At 45.3% G+C, this 24,632-nt stretch overlaps 1 protein-coding gene across 1 annotated transcript in view; it reads right to left on the bottom strand.

The window, feature by feature from the left end:
* TSPAN14 (tetraspanin 14) overlaps positions 1-12,423 on the bottom strand; it is a 67,797-nt gene extending 55,374 nt beyond the window's left edge. Inside the window, exon 1 of the mRNA XM_073574811.1 lies at positions 12,254-12,423. The gene's annotated coding sequence lies outside the window, so the exon portion shown is untranslated. The remainder of the gene's footprint in view (positions 1-12,253) is intronic.
* Between the last annotated feature and the right edge of the window lie 12,209 nt (positions 12,424-24,632).

Raw genomic sequence — 24,632 nt, 5'->3', positions numbered from 1 at the left:
ACGCTACAGGTCTCGTAAAATGGCACTTTTTTTCTTTTCCTTTTTTAACAAACTTTGGATTTTTTTCACCGCTTTATGAAAAAGGAACATGTCTAGTATCTACGAACTCGTAATAACCTGGAGAATCATAGTGGTAGGTCAGGTTTAGCATTTAGTGAACATGGTAAAAAATAAAACAAAGCAAAAAACAATTGTGGAATTGCACTTTTCTACCACACTTGTATTTTTTTTCCAGTACATTATATAATAAATTTAATGGTGTGGTTCAAAAGTACAACTCCTCCTGCAAAAAAAAAAAAAAAAAGCCCTCACATGGCCATTTTTATAGGAAAAATAAAAAGTTATGGCTCTGGGAAGAAGAGAGCGAAAAACGAGAATACGGAAAACAGCCCCAGGGTTAAGGGGTTAAAACACCAGCAACAATTTTCCAAAACATGTATAGGATGCAGACTGTTAGATGAAGTACTATGCTAAAACTCAGGTCTGACGTGGTTCAACAGCATAATTGACTTATTCTGCAATTATTTTAATGTTACACTGGTTGCAAGAGGCAAAACAAAAGTTAAATGGAACCTGTCACAAGAAAAAAACGCTGAAAACCTGCAGGTATGGGGTTAGTCTGCAAAGTAATAATGCTCTGATCCTGCCCAGCACTTAAAGCCCCTCTGCCAGGAGGAAATCAACTTTATTGTCCCCCAGCATTATTCGGCATTCAGTCACCGCTCCGTGTATAGACAGCAGCCGCTGTAACCACTTCCCTGACCCTGACTGACAGCCCTAATGCTGAGCGAGCTGTCAGTCAGGGCTGGGGGTGCAGTTACTACTACCACCACTCTCTATGCACAGAGCGGTGACTGAACCAGTGTCAGCACCAACCCCATGACTGAACGCCAGACACTGCCATGGAGGATAAAGTTCATTTCTTCACATCAACAGGGCTCTAAGTTCTGGCACCGGGCAGGTTCAGAACGTTATTAACCTGCAGTTAACCCTATATATGCAGGTTAATAGCGTTATTTCACATGACAGGTTCCGTTCAAATCTAAGTATGAACCATCACTACATATGATGACACAAAGACATCATCTTGGGCGGTCACTACTGAGGTGACAACAATAAATCTACCACAAAGTTCCTCTTTCAGTTCAAATTACCAAACCATAGATTTAGCAATCTAGACGTGTGTTGTGTATAGGATATTGCTCCACTGATGAGTCATATTAACCTGACAACATAGGAGATGACGGAGCCGCAACCTGCAGTAACTTCTCAGCCACTGTCTGGTCTATACAGCTATGTCAGGACGGCTTCATAAATTGATGTGGAGTCCAAAACAAAGAAAATTAGAAGCAAGTAGAAAAATACACAGGAACTATTAGATGGATTATATCTGACTTCATAATAACAGCGGCCTGTGTTAGTGGACAATACCAACAACTACAAAATTTCTAGAGGAAATCTGATGGTGAGCCCAAGTAGGTAACAGAGGGTCCCCTGGTCCCGTCGCTGAATGCGTGTTTCCCCTGGTCCCGTCGCTGAATGCGTGAATCCCCTGGTCCCGTCGCTGAATGCGTGAATCCCCTGGTCCCGTCGCTGAATGCGTGAATCCCCTGGTCCCGTCGCTGAATGCGTGAATCCCCTGGTCCCGTCGCTGAATGCGTGAATCCCCTGGTCCCGTCGCTGAATGCGTGAATCCCCTGGTCCCGTCGCTGAATGCGTGAATCCCCTGGTCCCGTCGCTGAATGCGTGGCTCCCCTGGTCCCGTCGTTGAATGCGTGGCTCCCCTGGTCCCGTCGTTGAATGCGTGGCTCCCCTGGTCCCGTCGTTGAATGCGTGGCTCCCCTGGTCCCGTCGTTGAATGCGTGGCTCCCCTGGTCCCGTCGTTGAATGCGTGGCTCCCCTGGTCCCGTCGTTGAATGCGTGGCTCCCCTGGTCCCGTCGTTGAATGCGTGGCTCCCCTGGTCCCGTCGTTGAATGCGTGGCTCCCCTGGTCCCGTCGTTGAATGCGTGAATCCCCTGGTCCCGTCGCTGAATGCGTGAATCCCCTGGTCCCGTCGTTGAATGCGTGAATCCCCTGGTCCCGTCGTTGAATGCGTGGCTCCCCTGGTCCCATCGTTGTATGCAGGCTCAACCCTCCTTTCCTGGTATGCAGGTTAAAAAAAAAAAAAAAAAAAATCCTACTCTCCCTCCTCCAGCGTGCCATCACAGGCGCAGCACCTCGTTCCGGCTTCCAGCAGCACCTCTTGTGCTGAGCGATCACATGGCACCACTCATTAAGGTAATGAATATGTGCTCCACGCCTATGGGAGTGGAGAGCAGTGCATATTCATTACCTTAATGAGCGGTGCCATGTGGTGATTCAGCACAGAAAGAGCTACCGGCGCCGGGAACAACGGAGATGCAGCGACTGCGCGAGGAGGGTGAGTATGTTGTCTTCTGGAAGCCCAGCTGCTGCAGCTGTCACTGCTATAAGAGAAATGAATATTCATTTCTCTTTAGCAGCGGCACAGTTACAACCGCAGCCGCCGGCTCCTGCCGCTGCTCCCCCTCAGCTTTCTGGACAATGACTCGTTTATAAGCCGAGGGGGGCGTTTTCAGCACAAAAAAAATGTGCTGAAAATCTCGGCTTATACACGAGTATAAACGGTACTCACCACTTATACGGGCGCCTTGTCTTTTTGCGGAAACGTGAAATTGTTAGACTGTGTATTGTCACATGACTTCTATCTTACAGCACCAAATCGTTGGTTCAAGATGTAGAACATGTGCTATTTTATTGAGACCACTTTAGCATTTAAGAAGGGCTTGTCCAGTATTAGACAACCCATTTATTATAAGTTTTTCAAGTAACCCTCCACTGCCAATCAGCAATATCTAGAAAGTGTACAGGTTTCCAAATTCTCAACTTTTTGACCAGGGGATGAGGGTTGGATGGAGGGGGCTCACTACCAGCATGCAGAGCACGGCAACATTATTACGGTAAATTATCACCGGCTTCTGCACTCTGCACACTTTTCTAGCTCAACTAGTTGAGCTAATTGATACTGGCTACTGTGCTCTGCATGGTGAGATTGAATGTTCAGAGCGCAGCAGTCGGGGTCAAAGTCTGTGCCTTGCAGGTGCACTAGCTGAATGTTGAGCTTAGTGAGCTGTCATTGTGCAGAGCACAGCCGCCGGTCACGATTTGACTGGTGTGTTCTGCATAGTCAGAGGTGTAAATTACACCAGGGCGGTGGAGTCGGTAAAAAATTGAAAAACTTCTAAAATATATAATCGATTGGGAAGTCAGGAAATGTCCCATAAATGTCTGTTCTGTTCCTGAGCTCACCTTTTAGTGGAGATGAATCTGTGCTGCACTTTATGTACATGCTCAGTAGTGAGGCAGTGCCATGGAGTCAGAGTCAGTCAGGGAAACTGAGGAGTCGGTGGTTTGGCTTACCGACTCCACAGCCCTGAATGACGCAGTAGAGCACGCTCAATAAACCTACCTGCACAAGTTGAAGGCCCAATGTGGTTTCCGCAGTAAATGTTGTAGCTCCTTTGCAATGCATAGTGATCTGCCGTTTCGACAGCTTAAAGCCACAGTAATTAAAGTGCACCACAGCAATTGTAACCAATCGCTACTCCAGCACAGGGCCCTCACAAAGGTGTTTGATTCGCCCTGGCCTGAACCTCCAACTACGACTCTGCTTTAGACCACAATATACAAATAATGAGAAATGTGGTAGTTAAAAGTTAGCGCTGCCAAATGTCAAACACATAGCGGTTTTGTCCTGATGAAGACGTTTGAACACCATGAAACGCGTTGACAAAATAAACCGCACTCATGCTTCATCTGGTCTCTGATTGTGTTTTGGACATTTGGTAGCACAGATTTTTAACCAATACAATCCTCGTCATTTGCATCTCATTTGTTTGGTGGTCCTGCACCAGCCTTTCTAAGGCCTGTTTCACACTTCAGTTTTTTTATGTCAGTCAAAATCCACCAATTTTAGAAAAAAAACGGATCCTCCCCTTTTTTGCGGATCCATTTTTTTCCCCCATAGACTTTCATTTTGACTGACGGTCGTCCGCTGCATCCGTTTTTGGACGGATCGGTTTGAATTGTAGCGGCTCCCAGGAGGAGCAGACGGACTTTGAAACTTTTTTTGTAGCGACGTTCTGCTTTTTGCAAGTGCGAATGCCTGGAAGATTTGCTCAGAGAAGCATTTTAACCCTGAATATCGATCTGGCAGCGGCGTAAAAATTCATTCTCTCTCTCTCTTTTCCAGACCACGGTTCCTTTAAATTTCCTGCTCTTTGCAACTTCGGCGGATCCGTCCAAAAAACGGTCTGCTAACATCCGTTTGTTCCATACGGAAATCCTGCTTTGAGCAGGGGGTTGGACCAGATGGCCCAGGAGGTCCCTTCCAACTCTGCGATTCTATGATTCTATGAAACGGATCCGTTTTTTTTCCTCTTTGGCAGATATCAACTAATCACAAAAGACTGAAGTGTGAAACAGGCTTAAAGCAGCTGTGATTGTCACAACCTTACCAGGTGACCGCACATTGCTCTTTAAATACCCTTTGTTTTATAGAAGACCCTATTGCGCTTTTTTTTTAATTTCAGGGCAACATGACTTCTCAGTTGTCACCAGACGGATAAATGTCTAGTTCATATATTTTCTTTTAGGCCTTTTTTATTTAACATCTGGGGGCAGCATAAGTGTATGTGTGAGAGATAAGCAAGTTAGATGTGATGATATTGAATCCTTATAAAAGGGATTATATAATATAAATAATAAAATTTCATAAGAATAGAAAAGATTTTACAATATTACATGGTGAGATGTTAGTAGTGAATGCCTAAGTACTGACCATTTTTGGAGACACCTAGCCCCGTAGTAACAAGAACCTACAATTTAATCCCAAGTAACTGCCCAGACGTCCAACTAGCACAAAATCACCTTCTTTCTTTGTAAGGTCTCACTGAAAACGCTTAGGCTACTTTCAGACTTGCGTTCTGAGGCGCAGCACAGGGTCGCTGCTAAGCTCCTCCCCCGGCTGCACCTCCTCCGGTCAGCTCCTCCTATGGGCACTTGACGCTGCATGCGCCCAGCATACCCTATATATAGCGTTGGGTACGCTGGCCGTGCGATGGTACGATTTTGCCGGCGCGTGTGTCCTTTTGGCGCAGCGCCGACGTGCGCCAAACGCACCGTGTTGCATTTTTGAGCGCTCGGCGCAGCGCCAAAAGGGCGCACACGCCGGCAAAATCACACCAGCGCACGGCCAGCGTACCCAACGCTAAATATAGGGTACACTAGTCGCACGCAACATCATTAGCCCATAGGAGGATCTGACCGGAGGAGGCGCGGCCGGGGGCGTAGCTTAGCGGCGGCCATGCGCTGTGCCTCATAACGCAAGTCTGAAAGTAGCCTTAACTGGACTCCTCGGATAATGTGTAAGCAAGTAGTCATATGAGCCATAATATGATCAATAGGACAGGCGCCGACTCATAAGGGAAGTTTGTGGCAATGTCCCTCACACACGACAACTGTAAAATCAGACCCCCTGCTTTCTGGGACAGAAGGAAGACACATGATCACCGCATGGCAGTGCCAGTTGTGAAACCTGAACGCATCCCCAAGCGAGCTGTAAAAAGAAACATCATGATAAAAACATTTTCACAAATTAACTTCCTCATACATTTTAGATCAGCAGTCCCCAACTTGTAGCTCAGGTGCCACATGTGGCTCGTGGTCCCATGAATGGTGGCATCTCAGTATGCTGAGTTTTGTGAGTAGCCCTGCACAGAAGAGCAGATCTGGATGCACAGATACTGGTCCTAGGGGGTTACAGATAATTTAAGTATGGCATGCTGGAGACAGGATGACGCTACGTGTCAGAGGAGGTGCTTGTGAGAGTGCGGTGAGAGAATACTGAATGGCCTGTGTGTACGCGAGTGCGAAAATCTGCATCATGAATGGGCGCAGGAGCTTTCTGCCATCAAAACTACAAAAAGGCAGAAGACATGGTGGACATCATTCCTATGCACTGACTAGCATTGGTCCGTGAGTTTTCCGCTGTACACAGAGACAGAACGAGGACCAAAACAACATTCTGTGCTACACAAATGGGTCTTGTACATTTGTAACAATGACCATAACGGGAACAATCCCTTTAACCAGAGCAGATCTAACCTGTAGAGAAAAGGACCCCACAAGACCAGTAATGTCACATCGGTGATAGCAGCTGATCCAGTATGTGCACAGAGGGACCATACCGCTGCGGATATAGTTGTGCTCGAGCCGCACATTTTACTCTATGTCAAATCTCTGGTAATATTTGTAGCATAAAAACGACATAATTCAGATTTCATGCCCTCAGGCCACTGAACCTGTGTGACAGATATTCTCTGCACTCTACATTACATTTCTTACAACTTCATACACTGTTACTGCCATTCACAGTGGATGTTATGGAAAGAAAGTACCTTTGTCAATATACACCACTGTTCATACCACCTCAAAGCACTTTTTTCAACAGAAAAAGATTAATATTTAAAAAGACTCAAACTGGTAAAAAATATATAGATGAATACAGTGATTGCTACAGTCACCAAATCCCTGCTTCTTTCAATCTGACTCCCAAATTGAGCATGACCGCTGCATAAAAATACATTTAGATGTTACTCGGGTCAGGAGACCGCCGGCCAGTCCTTGCATTGCAGTCCCATCTCGGTCCAGTTTATGAGGTCATCTGACCACTCCCTAATGGTCACTCTGCCCATCACTGGCCAAAGTGGTGTAGACCATCAGTCAGTGACTGCATGAGCACAATTTCCATACTATTCCTTACACGCCTGTAACTTGTGAGGATCAGTGGGGATCAGACATATAATAATAAACCCTCGGCACATGCAAGTGTCATGGGCACCCAGAGCTCACAAGAAGGCACTAACCAATGTAACTAGGATCACCACACATCTGACATTTTTTAGATGCTCTGGCCCAAGAACCTATACATCACAATCAGGCCCTTGTCAAAGTCACTCAGATCCTTATGCCTACCCATTCTCCTACTACCAAAACATTAAAGAGGTTGTCCACTTCAAGAAAGTGGGCCTCAAACTGTAAAATACAGTAAATTCAGCAGGTGTTAATACCTCGGGCCTACAGAAGACTCCCCTGACGCTCCTCCGATTCTGGTTTTGACTATAGTGATGTCACATCAACATCATGCATCACCACTCTAGCAAATCACTGAGCTCCACGCTTGTGCACGGAGGCTGACGGCACGCAACGCCGAGCTCCGCGCTTGTGCACGGAGGCTGACGGCACGCAACTCTGAGCTCCGCGCTTGTGCACGGAGGCTGACGGCACGCAACGCTGAGCTCCGCGCTTGTGCACGCAGGCTGACGGCACGCAACGCTGAGCTCCGCGCTTGTGCACGCAGGCTGACGGCACGCAACGCTGAGCTCCGCGCTTGTGCACGCAGGCTGACGGCAAGCAACACTGAGCTCCGCGCTTGTGCATGATTGCACGCAACGCTGAGCTCCGCGCTTGTGCACGGAGGCTGATGGCACGCAACGCTGAGCTCCGCGCTTGTGCACGGAGGCTGACGGCACGCAACGCTGAGCTCCGCGCTTGTGCACGGAGGCTGACGGCACGCAACGCTGAGCTCCGCTCTTGTGCACGGAGGCTGACGGCACGCAACGCTGAGCTCCGCGCTTGTGCACGGAGGCTGACGGCACGCAACGCTGAGCTCCGCGCTTGTGCACGGAGGCTGACGGCACGCAACGCTGAGCTCCGCGCTTGTGCACGGAGGCTGACGGCACGCAACGCTGAGCTCCGCGCTTGTGCACGGAGGCTGACGGCACGCAACGCTGAGCTCCGCACATGTGCATGGAGGCTGACGGCACGCAACGCTGAGCTCCGCGCTTGTGCACGGAGGCTGACAGCACACAACACTGAGCTCCGCGCTTGTGCACGGAGGCTGATGGCACGCAACACTGAGCTCAGTGACTGGCTAAAGCTGTGACACAAACTGTTAATGTGATATCATCACTGTAGTCAAAACACCGGGAAAACATCAGCGGTGGATAGATGTCGCTGGACCCAGGGAGCGTTGAGTTTGTTAAGATATTACACTGTTTGGTGCCCAATTTCTTGAGTATTGGCAAACCCTTTAAACGACAAGAACTGATTGTTCACTTGTCATTCATTACACTTGTCAATGTGTGTACATAAAATACGTTTTATCCAAATGTGTACAATATACACTATGTGCAGTAAAAGAACAATGGTAAAGTGCGTTTGTCATATACTGATCTCCAAGTATTGTATACATATGGTAATTGTAGTTACATTAAATGGATGATTATATTTGTGTAGTATAGGTTATAAACTGATCATATAATATATTCAAAAAGTATATTATACATGTATTACCATTAGAATACTGGTAAATTGTGCACAGCTGTGTATAGAGTACACATGTGTAGTAGATATTATATACAAATAGATGCATAAAATATGCACAAACAGTAATGTTAGATGCAATAGGTGTTGTATATATAACACTATTACATGACTGGTAATCGGTGTTGTATACATGTGTAATATATTACATACGGATGGTAGTATGTGTAAAACACAATATAACATAACTGGTAATGTATGCATGGTTGTGTGCATATAGTACATATATGTAGTATATATTATATACAGATAGTGTGTAATATACATGTGCTAACATTAGATGACTGGTAATGTGTACGGCTGTAGTGTATATCTACACATAGTGTGTGTTACTAGATGACCGGTTATGTGTACGGCTGTAGTGTATATTATCTACACATAGAGTGTGTTATTAGATGACCGGTTATGTGTACGGCTGTAGTGTATATTATCTACACATAGAGTGTTATTAGATGACCGGTTATGTGTACGGCTGTAGTGTATATTATCTACACATAGTGTGTGTTATTAGATGACCGGTTATGTGTACGGCTGTAGTGTATATTATCTACACATAGTGTGTGTTATTAGATGACCGGTTATATGTACGGCTGTAGTGTATATTATCTACACATAGTGTGTGTTATTAGATGACCGGTTATGTGTACAGCTGTAGTGTGTATTATATACACATAGTGTGTGTTATTAGATGACCGGTTATGTGTACGGCTGTAGTGTATATTATCTACACATAGTGTGTGTTATTAGATGACCGGTTATATGTACGGCTGTAGTGTATATTATCTACACATAGTGTGTGTTATTAGATGACCGGTTATGTGTACAGCTGTAGTGTGTATTATATACACATAGTGTGTGTTATTAGATGACCGGTTATGTGTACGGCTGTAATGTATATTATCTACACATAGAGTGTGTTATTAGATGACCGGTTATGTGTACGGCTGTAGTGTATATTATCTACACATAGTGTGTGTTATTAGATGACCGGTTATGTGTACGGCTGTAGTGTATATTATCTACACATAGTGTGTGTTATTAGATGACCGGTTATATGTACGGCTGTAGTGTATATTATCTACACATAGTGTGTGTTATTAGATGACCGGTTATGTGTACAGCTGTAGTGTATATTATCTACACATAGTGTGTGTTATTAGATGACCGGTTATGTGTACGGCTGTGGTGTATATTATCTACACATAGAGTGTGTGATTAGATGACCGGTTATGTGTACAGTTGTAGTGTATATTATCTACACATAGTGTGTGTTATTAGATGACCGGTTATGTGTACAGCTGTAGTGTGTATTATATACACATAGTGTGTGTTATTAGATGACCGGTATTGTGTACAGCTGTAATGTATATTATCTACACATAGTGTGTGTTATTACATGACCGGTTATATGTACGGCTGTAGTGTATATTATCTACACATAGTGTTATTAGATGACCGGTTATGTGTACGGCTGTAGTGTATATTATCTACACATAGTGTGTGTTATTAGATGACCGGTTATGTGTACGGCTGTAGTGTATATTATCTACACATAGTGTGTGTTATTAGATGACCGGTTATGTGTACAGCTGTAGTGTGTATTATATACACATAGTGTGTGTTATTAGATGACCGGTTATATGTACGGCTGTAGTGTATATTATCTACACATAGTGTGTGTTATTAGATGACCGGTTATGTGTACGGCTGTAGTGTATATTATCTACACATAGTGTGTGTTATTAGATGACCGGTTATGTGTACGGCTGTAGTGTATATTATCTACACATAGTGTGTGTTATTAGATGACCGGTTATGTGTACAGCTGTAGTGTGTATTATATACACATAGTGTGTGTTATTAGATGACCGGTTATGTGTACGGCTGTAGTGTATATTATCTACACATAGAGTGTGTTATTAGATGACCGGTTATGTGTACGGCTGTAGTGTGTATTATATACACATAGAGTGTGTTTATTAGATGACCGGCAATGTGTATAGTTGTAGTGCACAGATGTGCAGTGTATATTATCTACACATAGTGTGTTATTACATGACCGGTTATATGTACGGCTGTAGTGTATATTATCTACACATAGTGTGTGTTATTAGATGACCGGTTATGTGTACGGCTGTAGTGTATATTATCTACACATAGTGTGTGTTATTAGATGACCGGTTATGTGTACGGCTGTAGTGTATATTATCTACACATAGAGTGTGTTATTAGATGACCGGTTATATGTACGGCTGTAGTGTATATTATCTACACATAGTGTGTTATTAGATGACCGGTTATATGTACGGCTGTAGTGTATATTATCTACACATAGTGTGTTATTAGATGACCGGTTATATGTACGGCTGTAGTGTATATTATCTACACATAGTGTGTGTTATTAGATGACCGGTTATGTGTACAGCTGTAGTGTATATTATCTACACATAGTGTGTGTTATTAGATGACCGGTTATATGTACGGCTGTAGTGTATATTATCTACACATAGTGTGTTATTAGATGACCGGTTATATGTACGGCTGTAGTGTATATTATCTACACATAGTGTGTTATTAGATGACCGGTTATATGTACGGCTGTAGTGTATATTATCTACACATAGTGTGTTATTAGATGACCGGTTATATGTACGGCTGTAGTGTATATTATCTACACATAGTGTGTGTTATTAGATGACCGGTTATGTGTACAGCTGTAGTGTATATTATCTACACATAGTGTGTGTTATTAGATGACCGGTTATATGTACGGCTGTAGTGTATATTATCTACACATAGTGTGTTATTAGATGACCGGTTATATGTACGGCTGTAGTGTATATTATCTACACATAGTGTGTTATTAGATGACCGGTTATATGTACGGCTGTAGTGTATATTATCTACACATAGTGTGTTATTAGATGACCGGTTATATGTACGGCTGTAGTGTATATTATCTACACATAGTGTGTGTTATTAGATGACCGGTTATGTGTACAGCTGTAGTGTATATTATCTACACATAGTGTGTGTTATTAGATGACCGGTTATATGTACGGCTGTAGTGTATATTATCTACACATAGTGTGTTATTAGATGACCGGTTATATGTACGGCTGTAGTGTATATTATCTACACATAGTGTGTTATTAGATGACCGGTTATATGTACGGCTGTAGTGTATATTATCTACACATAGTGTGTGTTATTAGATGACCGGTTATATGTACGGCTGTAGTGTATATTATCTACACATAGTGTGTGTTATTAGATGACCGGTTATGTGTACAGCTGTAGTGTATATTATCTACACATAGTGTGTGTTATTAGATGACCGGTTATATGTACGGCTGTAGTGTATATTATCTACACATAGTGTGTTATTAGATGACCGGTTATATGTACGGCTGTAGTGTATATTATCTACACATAGTGTGTTATTAGATGACCGGTTATATGTACGGCTGTAGTGTATATTATCTACACATAGTGTGTGTTATTAGATGACCGGTTATATGTACGGCTGTAGTGTATATTATCTACACAGTGTGTTATTAGATGACCGGCAATGTGTATGGTTGTAGTGCACAGATGTGCAGTGTATATTATCTACGCAGAGTGTTTGTTATTAGATGACCGGTACTGTTATTACACCCAGGACCTGCACAAACCCCAGCTATGGAGGATAAACAACAGATGGCTAGTCTCTTCCTGCCGCCTCGTCTCCGGTGCTGGCGCCCCCACATGCCCCTCCTGCACACGTCGCCCCCGTTCCCGGGCACTCACCGGCCAGCTCACACGAACACTGCACGAAGTTACAAGGAGCGGACTGGAAAGTTGTCTTCACAGTGACTGCACCGCGCTCCTCCCCAGTCACACAGGAAGTACTAACCCCGCACCCCCTCCATTCATGTCAGTGGGTGGTGCCTGACTGGTGTGTGTCATAGACTGATACTGGAAATCCCTGGAGATCGGTCCATTACTTGCAGCGTCCAGGGGAGGATCGCTGCACCCCCTGCATGATACATTGCAAGGCGAAAGCAAGTTGGGGATTATCGCAACGTCCGTAGTGGGAACGGAGGATTGAACAAAAAAAATCAGATTAAGAGGGAATCCCAATAAACTCTAAAGATGCAGATGAGCAGAGTGACGCACCCATCAGTCAGGAACCCCTAAATACCAGGATCCCTGACCCTGAGGCAGCCGGGAACCCCTAACTACCAGGATGTCTGACCCTGAGGCAGCCATGAACCCCTAAATACCAGGATGTCTGACCCTGAGGCAGCCGGGAACCCCTAACTACCAGGATGCCTGACCCTGAGGCAGCCAGGAACCCCTAACTACCAGGATGCCTGACCCTGAAACAGCCGGGAACCCCTAACTACCAGGATGTCTGACCCTGAAACAGCCGGGAACCCCTAACTACCAGGATGCCTGACCCTGAAACAGCCGGGAACCCCTAACTACCAGGATGTCTGACCCTGAGGCAGCCATGAACCCCTAACTACCAGGATGTCTGACCCTGAGGCAGCCATGAACCCCTAACTACCAGGATGTCTGACCCTGAGGCAGCCATGAACCCCTAAATACCAGGATCCCTGACCCTGAGGCAGCCGGGAACCCCTAACTACCAGGATGTCTGACCCTGAGGCAGCCGGGAACCACTAACTACCAGGATGTCTGACCCTGAGGCAGCCATGAACCCCTAACTACCAGGATGTCTGACCCTGAGGCAGCCATGAACCCCTAAATACCAGGATCCCTGACCCTGAGGCAGCCGGGAACCCCTAACTACCAGGATGCCTGACCCTGAGGCAGCCAGGAACCCCTAACTACCAGGATGCCTGACCCTGAAACAGCCGGGAACCCCTAACTACCAGGATGTCTGACCCTGAGGCAGCCATGAACCCCTAACTACCAGGATGTCTGACCCTGAGGCAGCCATGAACCCCTAACTACCAGGATGTCTGACCCTGAGGCAGCCATGAACCCCTAAATACCAGGATCCCTGACCCTGAGGCAGCCGGGAACCCCTAACTACCAGGATGTCTGACCCTGAGGCAGCCGGGAACCACTAACTACCAGGATGTCTGACCCTGAGGCAGCCATGAACCCCTAACTACCAGGATGACTGACCCTGAGGCAGCCATGAACCCCTAACTACCAGGATGTCTGACCCTGAGGCAGCCATGAACCCCTATCTACCAGGATGTCTGACCCTGAGGCAGCCAGGAACCCCTAACTACCAGGATGTCTGACCCTGAGGCAGCCATGAACCCCTAAATACCAGGATCCCTGAGGCAGCCATGAACCCCAAACTACCAGGATGCCTGACCCTGAAACAGCCGGGAACCCCTAACTACCAGGATGTCTGACCCTGAGGCAGCCGGGAACCACTAACTACCAGGATGTCTGACCCTGAGGCAGCCATGAACCCCTAACTACCAGGATGTCTGACCCTGAGGCAGCCATGAACCCCTAACTACCAGGATGACTGACCCTGAGGCAGCCATGAACCCCTAAATACCAGGATGTCTGACCCTGAGGCAGCCGGGAACCCCTAACTACCAGGATGTCTGACCCCGAGGCAGCCATGAACCCCTAACTACCAGGATGCCTGACCCTGAGGCAGCCAGGAACCCCTAACTACCAGGATGTCTGACCCTGAGGCAGCCATGAACCCATAACTACCAGGATGCCTGACCCTGAGGCAGCCGGGAACCCCTAACTACCAGGATGTCTGACCCTGAAGCAACCAGGAACCCCTAACAAGTCTTCATTGTTCAACCACCACAACCCCTTTGTATACCAGACTAATGCCCAAACCCCTTAACCTAACTCTCAAACATCACTGAAGGCGAGCTTAAGTCTCTTCTCCAAATCGCACCTCACAACCTGTGCACTTGACCCCATCCCACCTCCTCCCCAACCTCACCACCACGCTTATCCCATTCCAAACCCACCTCTTAAACCTATCACTAACGTCCAGTACCTTCCCTTCCCCTTTCAAACATACCACAATCACGCCTATCTTCAAAAAGTCAACCCTCAACCCAACCGCTATGTCCAGCGATAGCCCAATATCACTTCGCTTCCAAACTCCTGGAGCAGCACGTCCACACTGAACTTAGCTCCCACCTATCATCTAACTGCTCTGACAATCTACAATCTGGTTTCCACCCCCATCACTCCACTGAGCCAGCCCTGACCAAAATTACTAACGGTACAGCCAAAGCAAACGGACAATTCTCTATACTCCTGCTTCTAGCCCTGTCCTCTGCATTCGACACAGTTGACCACTGCCTCCTACTACAGATCCTCTCCTCCTGCTTCTAGACCTGTCCTCTGCATTCGACACAGTTGACCACTGCCTCCTACTACAGATCCTCTCCTCCTTCGGCATCAAAGGCCTTGCCCTATCCTGGATCTCCTCATACCTTTCCAACAGCACATTCAGCGTCTCCCACTCCCACACTACCTCCTCATCCCACCCTCTCTCTATTGGAGTCCCCCAAGGCTCTGTTCTAGGACCCCTACTCTTCTCAATTTATACCCTTGGCCTGGGTCAACTCATAAAGTCCCATGGATTCCAGTACCACCTTTATGCTGATGACCCTCAGATCTACCTCTCTGGCTCAGACGTCACCTCTCTGCTGTCCAGAATCCCGGAGTGTCTATCAGCCATATCCTCCTTCTCTAGCTTACTCAAGCTCAATGTGGACAAATCTGAACTCATCATCTTTCCTCCATCTCATAGATCTTCCTTACCTGACCTATCTCAATTAATGACATCACGCTGTCCCCAGTACCAGAAGTCCGCTGCCTTGGAGTAACCCTTGACTCTGCCCTGTCCTTCAAACCGCACATCCAAGCTCTCTCCACCTCCTGTCGCCTCCAGCTCAAAAATATTTCCAGAATCCGTCCTTTCCTCAACCCTCAATCTACTAAAATGCTTGTGCACACCCTCATCTCCCGCCTCGACTTCTGCAACATCCTTTTCTGTGGTCTCCCTGCTAACACCCTCATACCTCTCCAGTCCATCTTTAACTCTGCTGCCCGGCTAATTCATCTTTCTCCTTGCTACTCCTCCGCTTCTCCCCTCTGCAAATCTCTTCACTGGCTCCCATTCCCTCAGCGTATCCAGTTCAAATTACTAATACTGACCTACAAGGCCATGTATAACCTGTCTCCCCCATATGTCTCTGAACTAATCTCCCAATACCTTCCCTCACGTAATCTCCGGTCATCCCAAGACCTCCTTCTCTCCTCCACACTTATTCGCTCCTCACCCAACCGCCTCCAAGACTTCTCCCGAATAGCCCCCATCCTCTGGAATTCTTTGCCCCAACATGTCCGACTATCAACCACATTCGGATCCTTCAGACGGAACCTGAAAACCCACCTCTTCAAGAAAGCCTATAGCCTGCAAAGACCCCGCTACCTCCTCACCACTACCGGAGATATCACCTCAACCAACACCGGAACTGCTGCAACCCACCAACCTACTGTCTCCTTCCCCACCATCCTGTAGCATGTAAGCCCGAAAGGGCAGGGTCCTCTCCCCTCTGTATCAGTCTGTCATTGTTAGTTTGTTTACTGTAAGTGATATCTGTAATTTGTATGTAACCCCTTCTCATGTACAGCACCATGGAATCAATGGTGCTATATAAATAAATAATAATAATAACTACCACAATGACTGACCCTGAGGCAGCCATCAGTCAGGAGCCCCTAAATACCCGGATGCCTGACCCTGAGGCAGCCATCAGTCAGGAGCCCCTAAATACCCGGATGCCTTATCCTGAGGCAGCCAGAAACCCCTAAATACCAGGATGCCTGAGGCAGCCAGGAACCCCTAACTACAAGATGTCTGACCCTGAGGTAGACAGGAACCCCTAAATACCAGGATGCTTGACCCTGAGACAGCGAGGAACCCCTAAATGCCATGATGCCTGAGCCTGTACAGTGTTTATGTGCATATCTTACCAGGAAACTAAAGGAAACCCGGAAGAAATAGGACCAAGGATCAATATAAAAAAATGTAAATTTTATTATTTTTTTTAAATGAGGAGTAAAATTAGTATGTAGTACAACAGTTATAAATAAAGGAATCAGCGACACCTGAATGCCACACTGAAACCGGGTCGGTATAAATTTGTTAGTGAAATCCATATATATCATATATGACCATGACAATAATGCAAATATTAGTAAGCCATACATGAAACACCAATATTAGAGTAAAAATACCAGTCAGATATAAGGTGCAATACAGAGCATATATATATATACATATATGTGTATGAATAGTGAATGTGGTCAAAAAGGACCTATCTAATATATAAAGCTCAAAGTGTGTATGTCCGGGATAGGCATCCGCACCGTCGCAGCTACAGCCACAAAATTTGGCACAGTCACACGTCTGGACCCCGAGAGCGTCTTAAGCTATGTTGTGAGGCGAAATTTTAACCCCGCGCGTTCCAATTCACCAATTTTGCCCCTATCTACATAATGGGGAAACATTACGTGTGTATCAAGCCCTGTCCCTCATTATGATGTCATAATGGTTGCCATGGCGACGCTGATGTCATCATAGGTTGCAAGCCCCGCCGCTCATTATGATGTCATAATGGTTGACTATGGGATGGAGGATGTGTGATGGGTATATGGGCACTGGACTATGGGATGGAGGATATGTATGACGGGTATATGGGCACAGGACTATGGGATGGAGGATGTGTTGGGTATATGGGCACTGGACTATGGGTTTGGCGAATATGTATGATGGGTATATGGGCATGGGACTATGGGATGGAGGATGTGTGATGGGCATGGGACAATGGGATGGAGGATGTGTGATGGGTATATGGGACTATGGGATGGAGGATGTGTGATGGGTATATTGGCACGGGCCTATGGGATGGTGGATATGTATGATAGGTATATGGGCACGGGACTATTGGATGGAGGATATGTATGATAGGTATATGGGCACGGGACTATGGGATGGAGGATAATTATAATTTGTTATAACTAACCACAGTTAGTTACTATGCCTGAGCAGTGCCGGGCTCTTCAGCTAGTCTAATATATAAAGCTCAAAGTGTGTATGTATGTGTGTGTGTATGTCCGGGATTGGCATCCTCACCGTCGCAGCTACAGCCACAAAGTTTGGCACAGTCACACGTCTGGACCCCGAGAGCGTCCTAAGCTATGTTGTGAGGCGAAATTTTAACCCCGCGCGTTCCAATTCACCAATTTTGCCCCTCTCTGCATACTGGGGAAAAAGTGTGTGCGCATCAAGCCCCGCCCCTCATTATGATGTCATAATGGTTGCCATGGCTACGCTGATTCATCATAGGTTGCAAGCCCCGCCGCTCATTATGATGTCATAATGGTTGACTATGGGATGGAGGATATGTATGATGGGTATATGGGCACTGGAGTATGGGATGGAGGATATGTATGACGGGTATATGGGCACGGGACTATGGGATGGAGGATGTGTGATGGGTATATGGGCACTGGAGTATGGGATGGAGGATATGTATGACGGGTATATGGGCATGGGACTATGAGATGAAGGATGTGTGATGGGTATATGGGCACTCGACTATGGGATGGCGAATATGTATGATGGGTATATGGGCATGGGACTATGGGATGGAGAATATGTATGATGGGTATATAGGCATGGGACTATGGGATGGAGGATGTGTGATGGGTATATGGGCACTCGAATATGGGATGGAGGATATGTATGATGGGTATATGGACACGGGCCTATATGATCGTGGATATGTATGATGGGTATATGGGCACGGGACTATGGGATGGAGGATAATTATAATTTGTTATAACTAACCACAGTTAAAGGTAGTGAGGCTGATTACAAAGCACCTGAGCAGAATGATGATGACTGGGTGACTAGGATTGCTGACTGGATATAAGGCAGCCGACGCCCTTCTGCCTTGCGGGTGATTACTCTGAGGGATTCTTGGAGACCAGTCTGATTCCTGCTCCTCAAAAGCTAAGTTTTCTGCTCTACTTTTTGCATTTGTGTTTTGGTTTTGTTTTGCCTTGTTTTTCTGGATTTCTGCCTTTCCCTGCTGGGTGAGCTGAATTCCTTTTTGCTCTGTCTTCAGATAATACCTGAGTACTGATATAGTCTTTTTGAAGCCTAGCGTCTTCAGGGCTTTTTTCCCTATCAGTCTGTTGGCTCTTGTTTTTGAGAGGGTTTTGGCGAATTGCAGACAGCAGCTTTTCTATTCTGTCCTATTTAGTTAGCTTGGGCCCCATCATTTGCTCAGCCTATCTTTCTATCTGTGTGAGTGTTTTTTCATCTTGCTTCACCGTCATTATATGTTGGGGGCTGCCTATTGCTTTGGGGTCTGCTCTGGGGCAGTTTAGATTTCCCTTTCTGTCTTTAGGCTATGTAGTTCTCCGGCTGTGATCGAGGGGTCTAGGGCACCGTAGGAACCCCCCACGGCTACTGCTATTTGTTGTTGTTAGGTTCAGGGGTCTGCAATCCGATAGCTGCCAACTTCTCTGGTTTTCTGGACTTAGCTAGTATTTCTGTTTTTGCCTCCTACGGTGACTCATTCATAACAGGGGAGTAGCGAGGAGAGAGGTGGATTAAGAAGAGAATTAGCAGGGAGGCCACAGAGGAGGGTGTTGCAGTAGTCAAGGCGGGAGATGATGAGGGCATGTACAAGAGTTTTAGTAGATTAAGGACGGGACAGATTCTGGAAATATTTTTGAGTTGACGAGATGGTACGTCATTGGCGATCAGTCACACTCACGGGGGAGTGCAGCTGAGTGTCAGCTGATTCTCACAGCTGACACCCGGCACTAAGTGCCAGGAGCGGTCACAGACCGCTCCTAGCTCTCTAACCCCCAGAACACTGCGATCAAAGAAGATCACAGCGTTCCGGAGCCGACAGAGGGGCTGAGAGCCCCTCTGACTTTGGATCAGAGACCCCGCGGCATGACGCAGGGTCCCGATCGCTGCCATGGAGACCCGATGTCTTCATGATGACATCCTGGTCTCCAAACCTGAGAGACTTCCTGTCATGCACAGTGATGACCATGAAGTCTCTCATGTCAGTGTAAAATGCATGCAGCACTGACAGCTTCTATAGCATGCAGATCTACATGCTATAAAAGCGATCAGCCTGCACAAAATGAGTGTCCCATAGTGGGGCAAAGTATAAAAATAAGAATTAAATAAAAAAAAAATGTCAAATAATTGTAAAAATAATAAAAAAATCAATATTTATTTGATCACTAAATATTTGAATGCAAAAAAATCTAAACAATAAAAGTAACATATTTGGTATCGCCGCATCCGTAACGATCCGACCTATAAAACTGTCCTACTAGTTAACCCCTTTAGTGAACCCCATTAAAAAAAACAAGGTAAAAAAACAATGCTTTATCATCATACCGCCGAACAAAAAGTGTAATAACACACGATCAAAAAGACGGATATAAATAAACATGGTACCGCTGAAAACGTCATCTTGTCCAGCAAAAAACAAGCCGCCACACAGCATCATCAGCAAAAAGATAAAAAGTTATAGCTGTCAGAATAAAGCGATACAAAAATAATTATTTTTTCTATAAAATAGTTTATATTATATAAAGGCATCAAAATATAAAAAAAAAAAGATATAAATAAGGCATTACTGTAATCATAGTGACCCGAAGAATAAAACTGCCTTATCAATTTTACCACACGCGGAACGGTGTAAATGCCCCCCCCCCCAAAAAAAATAAGAAATTCAGGAATTGCTGGTTTTTGCTCATTCTATCTCCCAAAAATCGGAATAAAAAGCGATCAAAAAATGTCATGTTCACGAAAACGGTACCAATAAAAATATCAACTTGTCCCGCAAAAAACAAAACCTCACATGACTCTGTGGGACAAAATATGGAAAAATTATAGCTCTCAAAATGTGGTGATGCAAAAACTTTTTTGCAATAAAAAGCGTCTTTTAGTGTGTGACAGCTGCCAAAAATAAAAACCCGCTATAAGTAGTAACTCAAACCCTCCCCCTTTATCACCCCCTTAGTTAGGGAAAAATAAAATTAAAAAAATGTATTTATTTCAATTTTCCCGTTAGGGTTATGGATAAAGTTAGGATTACACTTACGATTGGGATTAGGGTTGGGATTATGGTTAGTGTTGGATTTAGGGTTGGGGTGTGCTTGGGTTAGGTTTGTGGTTAGGGTTATGGTTGGGGTTAGGGGTGTGTTGGGGTTAGGGTTGAAGTTAGAATTGGGGGTTTCCACTGTTTAGGCACATCAGGGGCTCTCCAAACGCCAGCCAATTCTTCATTGAAAAAGTCAAACGATGCTCCTTCCCTTCCGAGCTCTGCCATGCACCCAAACAGTGGTTTACCCCCACATATGGGGAATCAGCGGACTCAGGACAAATTGCACAACTACTTTTGGGAAAATAAAAAATTGGGGGCGAAAAAATCATTTTTGTGGAAAAAATATGATTTTTTATTTTCACGGCTCTACGTTATAAACTTCTGTGAAGCACTTGGGGGTTCAAAGTGCTCACCACACATCTAGATAAGTAAGTTCCTTAGGCGGTCTACTTTCCAAAATGCTGTCACTTATGGGGGGTTTCGACTGTTTAGGCACATCAGGGGATCTCCAAACGCGACATGGCGTCCAATCTCAATTCCAGCCAGTTTTGCATTGAAAAGTCAAACGGCGCTCCTTCCCTCCGAGCTCTGCCATGCGCCCAAACAGTGGTTTACCTGTATATATGGGGTATCAGCGTACAAAGGATAAATTGAACAAAAACTTTTGGGGTTCCATTTCTCCTTTTACCCTTGGTAAAATAAAACAAATTAGATCTGAAGTAATTTTTTTGTGAAAAAGTTAAATGTTAATTTTAACATTCCAAAAATTCCTGTGAAGCACCTGAAGGGTTAATAAACTTGTTGAATGTGGTTTTGAGCACCTTGAGGGGTGCAGTTTTTAGAATGATGTCACATTTGGGTATTTTCTATCATATAGACCCCTCAAAGTGACTTCAAATGTGAAGTGGTCCCTAAAAAAATTGTGTTGTAAAAAAGAAATCGCTGGTCAGCTTTTAACCCTTATAACTTCCTAAAAAAAATTAGTTCCAAAATTGTGCTGATGTAAAGTAGACGTGTGGGAAATGTTGTTTATTAACTATTTTGTTTGACATATCTCTGTGATTTAAAGGCATGAAAATTCAAAGTTGGAAAATTGCAAAATTTTCACCAAATTTCTGTTTTTTTTTCACAAATAAACGCAAGTCATATCAAAGAAATTTTACCACTATCATGAAGTACAATATGTCACGAGAAAACATTGTCACAATCACCAGGATCCATGGAAGTGTTCTAGAGTTATTACCTCATAAAAAGACAGTAGTCCGAATGGTAAAAATTGGCCTGGTCATTAACATGCAAACCACCCTTGGGGGTAAAGGGGTTAAACAGCAGAATTTTTTGCAAATAAAGAAGCAAAGTGGATGTGATTCCATGAAATCTCCACTCTCTGTGGTCTGAAGACTCTGCAGTTTTGTAGTATTTTTTCTCTATAGGCTTCTACTGAAAAACAAAACAAAACGCTGTTTTAGTTTTAAGGGCAGAATCAAAGAATTTCTGTACTATTAGACAAAAGAGTTAAAAACTCTGCTTCATATCTGCCCCAAAATTGCAATAAATAAGCGCGAAAACACAGAAAAGAAACTCAGCACACACGCAATAATCAGAGAAGATTGTTATTACGTGTGGTGTGGACACCTGCAGAAATAACGCAGCATTTACGTTAAGTGTGAACACGGCCTCAGTGTAAGGGGGGTGGTGCTGTTGTGGCCAGTAAGAGACACGCTGCTACTTTAAGAGACAGCACCCTCCTTGTTTGGTGTGATTAAATGTTCTGCTTTCCCCTGCAAAAAATTGTGTTATGAACTGCCCAAGACTGAAGAGGGGATGAGTTGAGCCTGTGAGAGGGAGAGAGAAATAAGCTGCTTCTGAGAACGGCTGTGCATGTAACTGTGAAAAAGGTCTCACAGCCTGGGACGTATTGGACTTGAGAAGTTGAACGGACCCTTCGGGTGTAGCAATGGTGGCTGTCCTGTTCTATTTTGGGAAGCCACAAAGAGACCGAGAAAGGGATTTACAGTTTCCAGGAGCACCTCTAGGACCCTGAAGCAAGGAGAAGACCACGTTTCACGGATCTGCCAGACGTTTGCACCACTGTATAGGACTGCTGGGGGCCCCCCCGAGTCCGCAACATTACTGTGAGTTTGCTCCCATTTGTGCACATGACAGGGCTTAATGTAGGCTTCAGTAGAAAGAACACGACAGCCCTGTGGCCTGTTTAGTAGAGGCCATGGAGGTTACATGTAGAGTAGCCTCATTCTTTGTAAATTGTTTGGTTTTGCCTGTGTGATATATATTGATCCTGTAATAGAAGGAGCACCATGCTATTTGATGGCCCAGCTAAAGAATACAAACACTTGTAAATCATCTTTTGCCACTGCATACCTGTTTGCACCTTCCTTATCCACTTCATCCCAGTGGCGTATCTAGGGGGGGCAGCCGGGGCAGTTGCCCCGGGCGCAGCCAGCAGGGGGGCGCAGTCGGGCCGCCTAATGCAGTGGTCCGCAGTGTCCTCCCTGGCGGCTGCGTTCTGCCGCCCCCCGCCTGAGAGTCGGTGGTTCTCTGTGTCAGCTGTCAAGCTGACAGCCGGCGCAGAGAAGGAGGCCGTGCCGGCTCCCAGGGAGCAATTGTACTGGCGTCTATACAGACGCCTGTACAATTGAAGCTCTGACCGCCGGGCCAGAGCGACGTCAGCAGCGTGATCATGTCATTGGCGGGGCTGCCAATGATGAAGGGGGGCTACAAATGATGGAGGGGGTGCTGAAAATGATGAAGGGGGATGCAATTTGCAAATTATGGAATGAGGCCTGCAAATGTTGGAAGGGGCTGCAAATGACGGAGGGGGGCTTCATATGATGATGTGAGGGAGGGGATAGGGGACTGCACATGAAATGGGAGAATGGGGGACTGCAAATGATGAAGTGAGGGGGTAAGGGGGACTGCAAATGAAGAGAGGGGGGAAGGGGGACAGCGAATGATGAAGTGAGGGGGACTGCAAATGATGAAATGAAGGACGGGGACAGCAATTGAATTGAAGGTGGGGGATGGGGAGAACAAATGAGGACCTGGGGAAGAGCAAATAATGAATTTTCAGGGTGATACACTACACTACACTGACACTATAACACTAGAACCTGTTCATGTCCTGGGAACAGAAATATTTCGGTTGTATTTAAATGTGCTGAGTTCCGGCCATTAACAGTATTCAAGTCTTTGAGCTCTTGTTTCCCGGCCTCTTTACACCTGCTGAAGAAGAGTGATGAGGACAGAACAATCAATAGTAGATTAATCCCTTTACTCCCCCAAGCCTGTTTTCATCTTCCTGACTAGGCCAAATTTTACAATTCTGACCAGTGTCACTTTATAGAGATAATAACTCTGCAAAGCTTCAACAAATCACACTGATTCTGAGATTGCTTTATGTGACATATTGTACTTCAAGATAGTGGCAAAATTTCTTTGATATGATTTGCGTTTATTTGCGATAATATCAGGAATATGGTGAAAACTTTGCAGTTTTCAAACATTTAAATTTTATGCCCTTAAACCAGAGAGTCAGATCACACAAAATAGTTAATAAATAACATTTCCCACATGTTGACTTCAGCACAATTTTTTTAAATATTTTTTTTTTGCTCGGAGGTTAGAAGCATTAAAAGTTGACTAGCAATTTCTCATTTTTCCAACAAAATTTACCAAACACCCAAAAGTGACAACATTCTAAACATTCTAAAAAAAAAAGTGAGTGTACCCCACAGGTGTGGGGGAAAACTACTATTTGGTCGCACAGCAGGGCTCGGAAGTGAAGGAACATCATTTGACTTTTTGAACATAAATTGGATGGAATCGAGAGCGGATGCCTTTTCGCGTTTGAAGAACCCTTAGACTGCGTGCACACGCTGCGGATTCACCTGTGGATTTTTCCACGCGGATTTGTCAAAGACCGCAGGTAAATCTGCAGTTTTTCTGTGACACCTGTCATGGAGCAGATGCGAAACCGCTGCGGAATC

The sequence above is a fragment of the Dendrobates tinctorius genome, unplaced genomic scaffold (genome assembly GCF_039654945.1).
Source record: "Dendrobates tinctorius isolate UK_male_01 unplaced genomic scaffold, ASM3965494v1 ptg000040l, whole genome shotgun sequence".
Classification (NCBI taxonomy): domain Eukaryota; kingdom Metazoa; phylum Chordata; class Amphibia; order Anura; family Dendrobatidae; genus Dendrobates; species Dendrobates tinctorius.
Note: the sequence above shows the minus strand (reverse complement) of the source record. Positions and strands in the feature narration are given on the sequence as shown.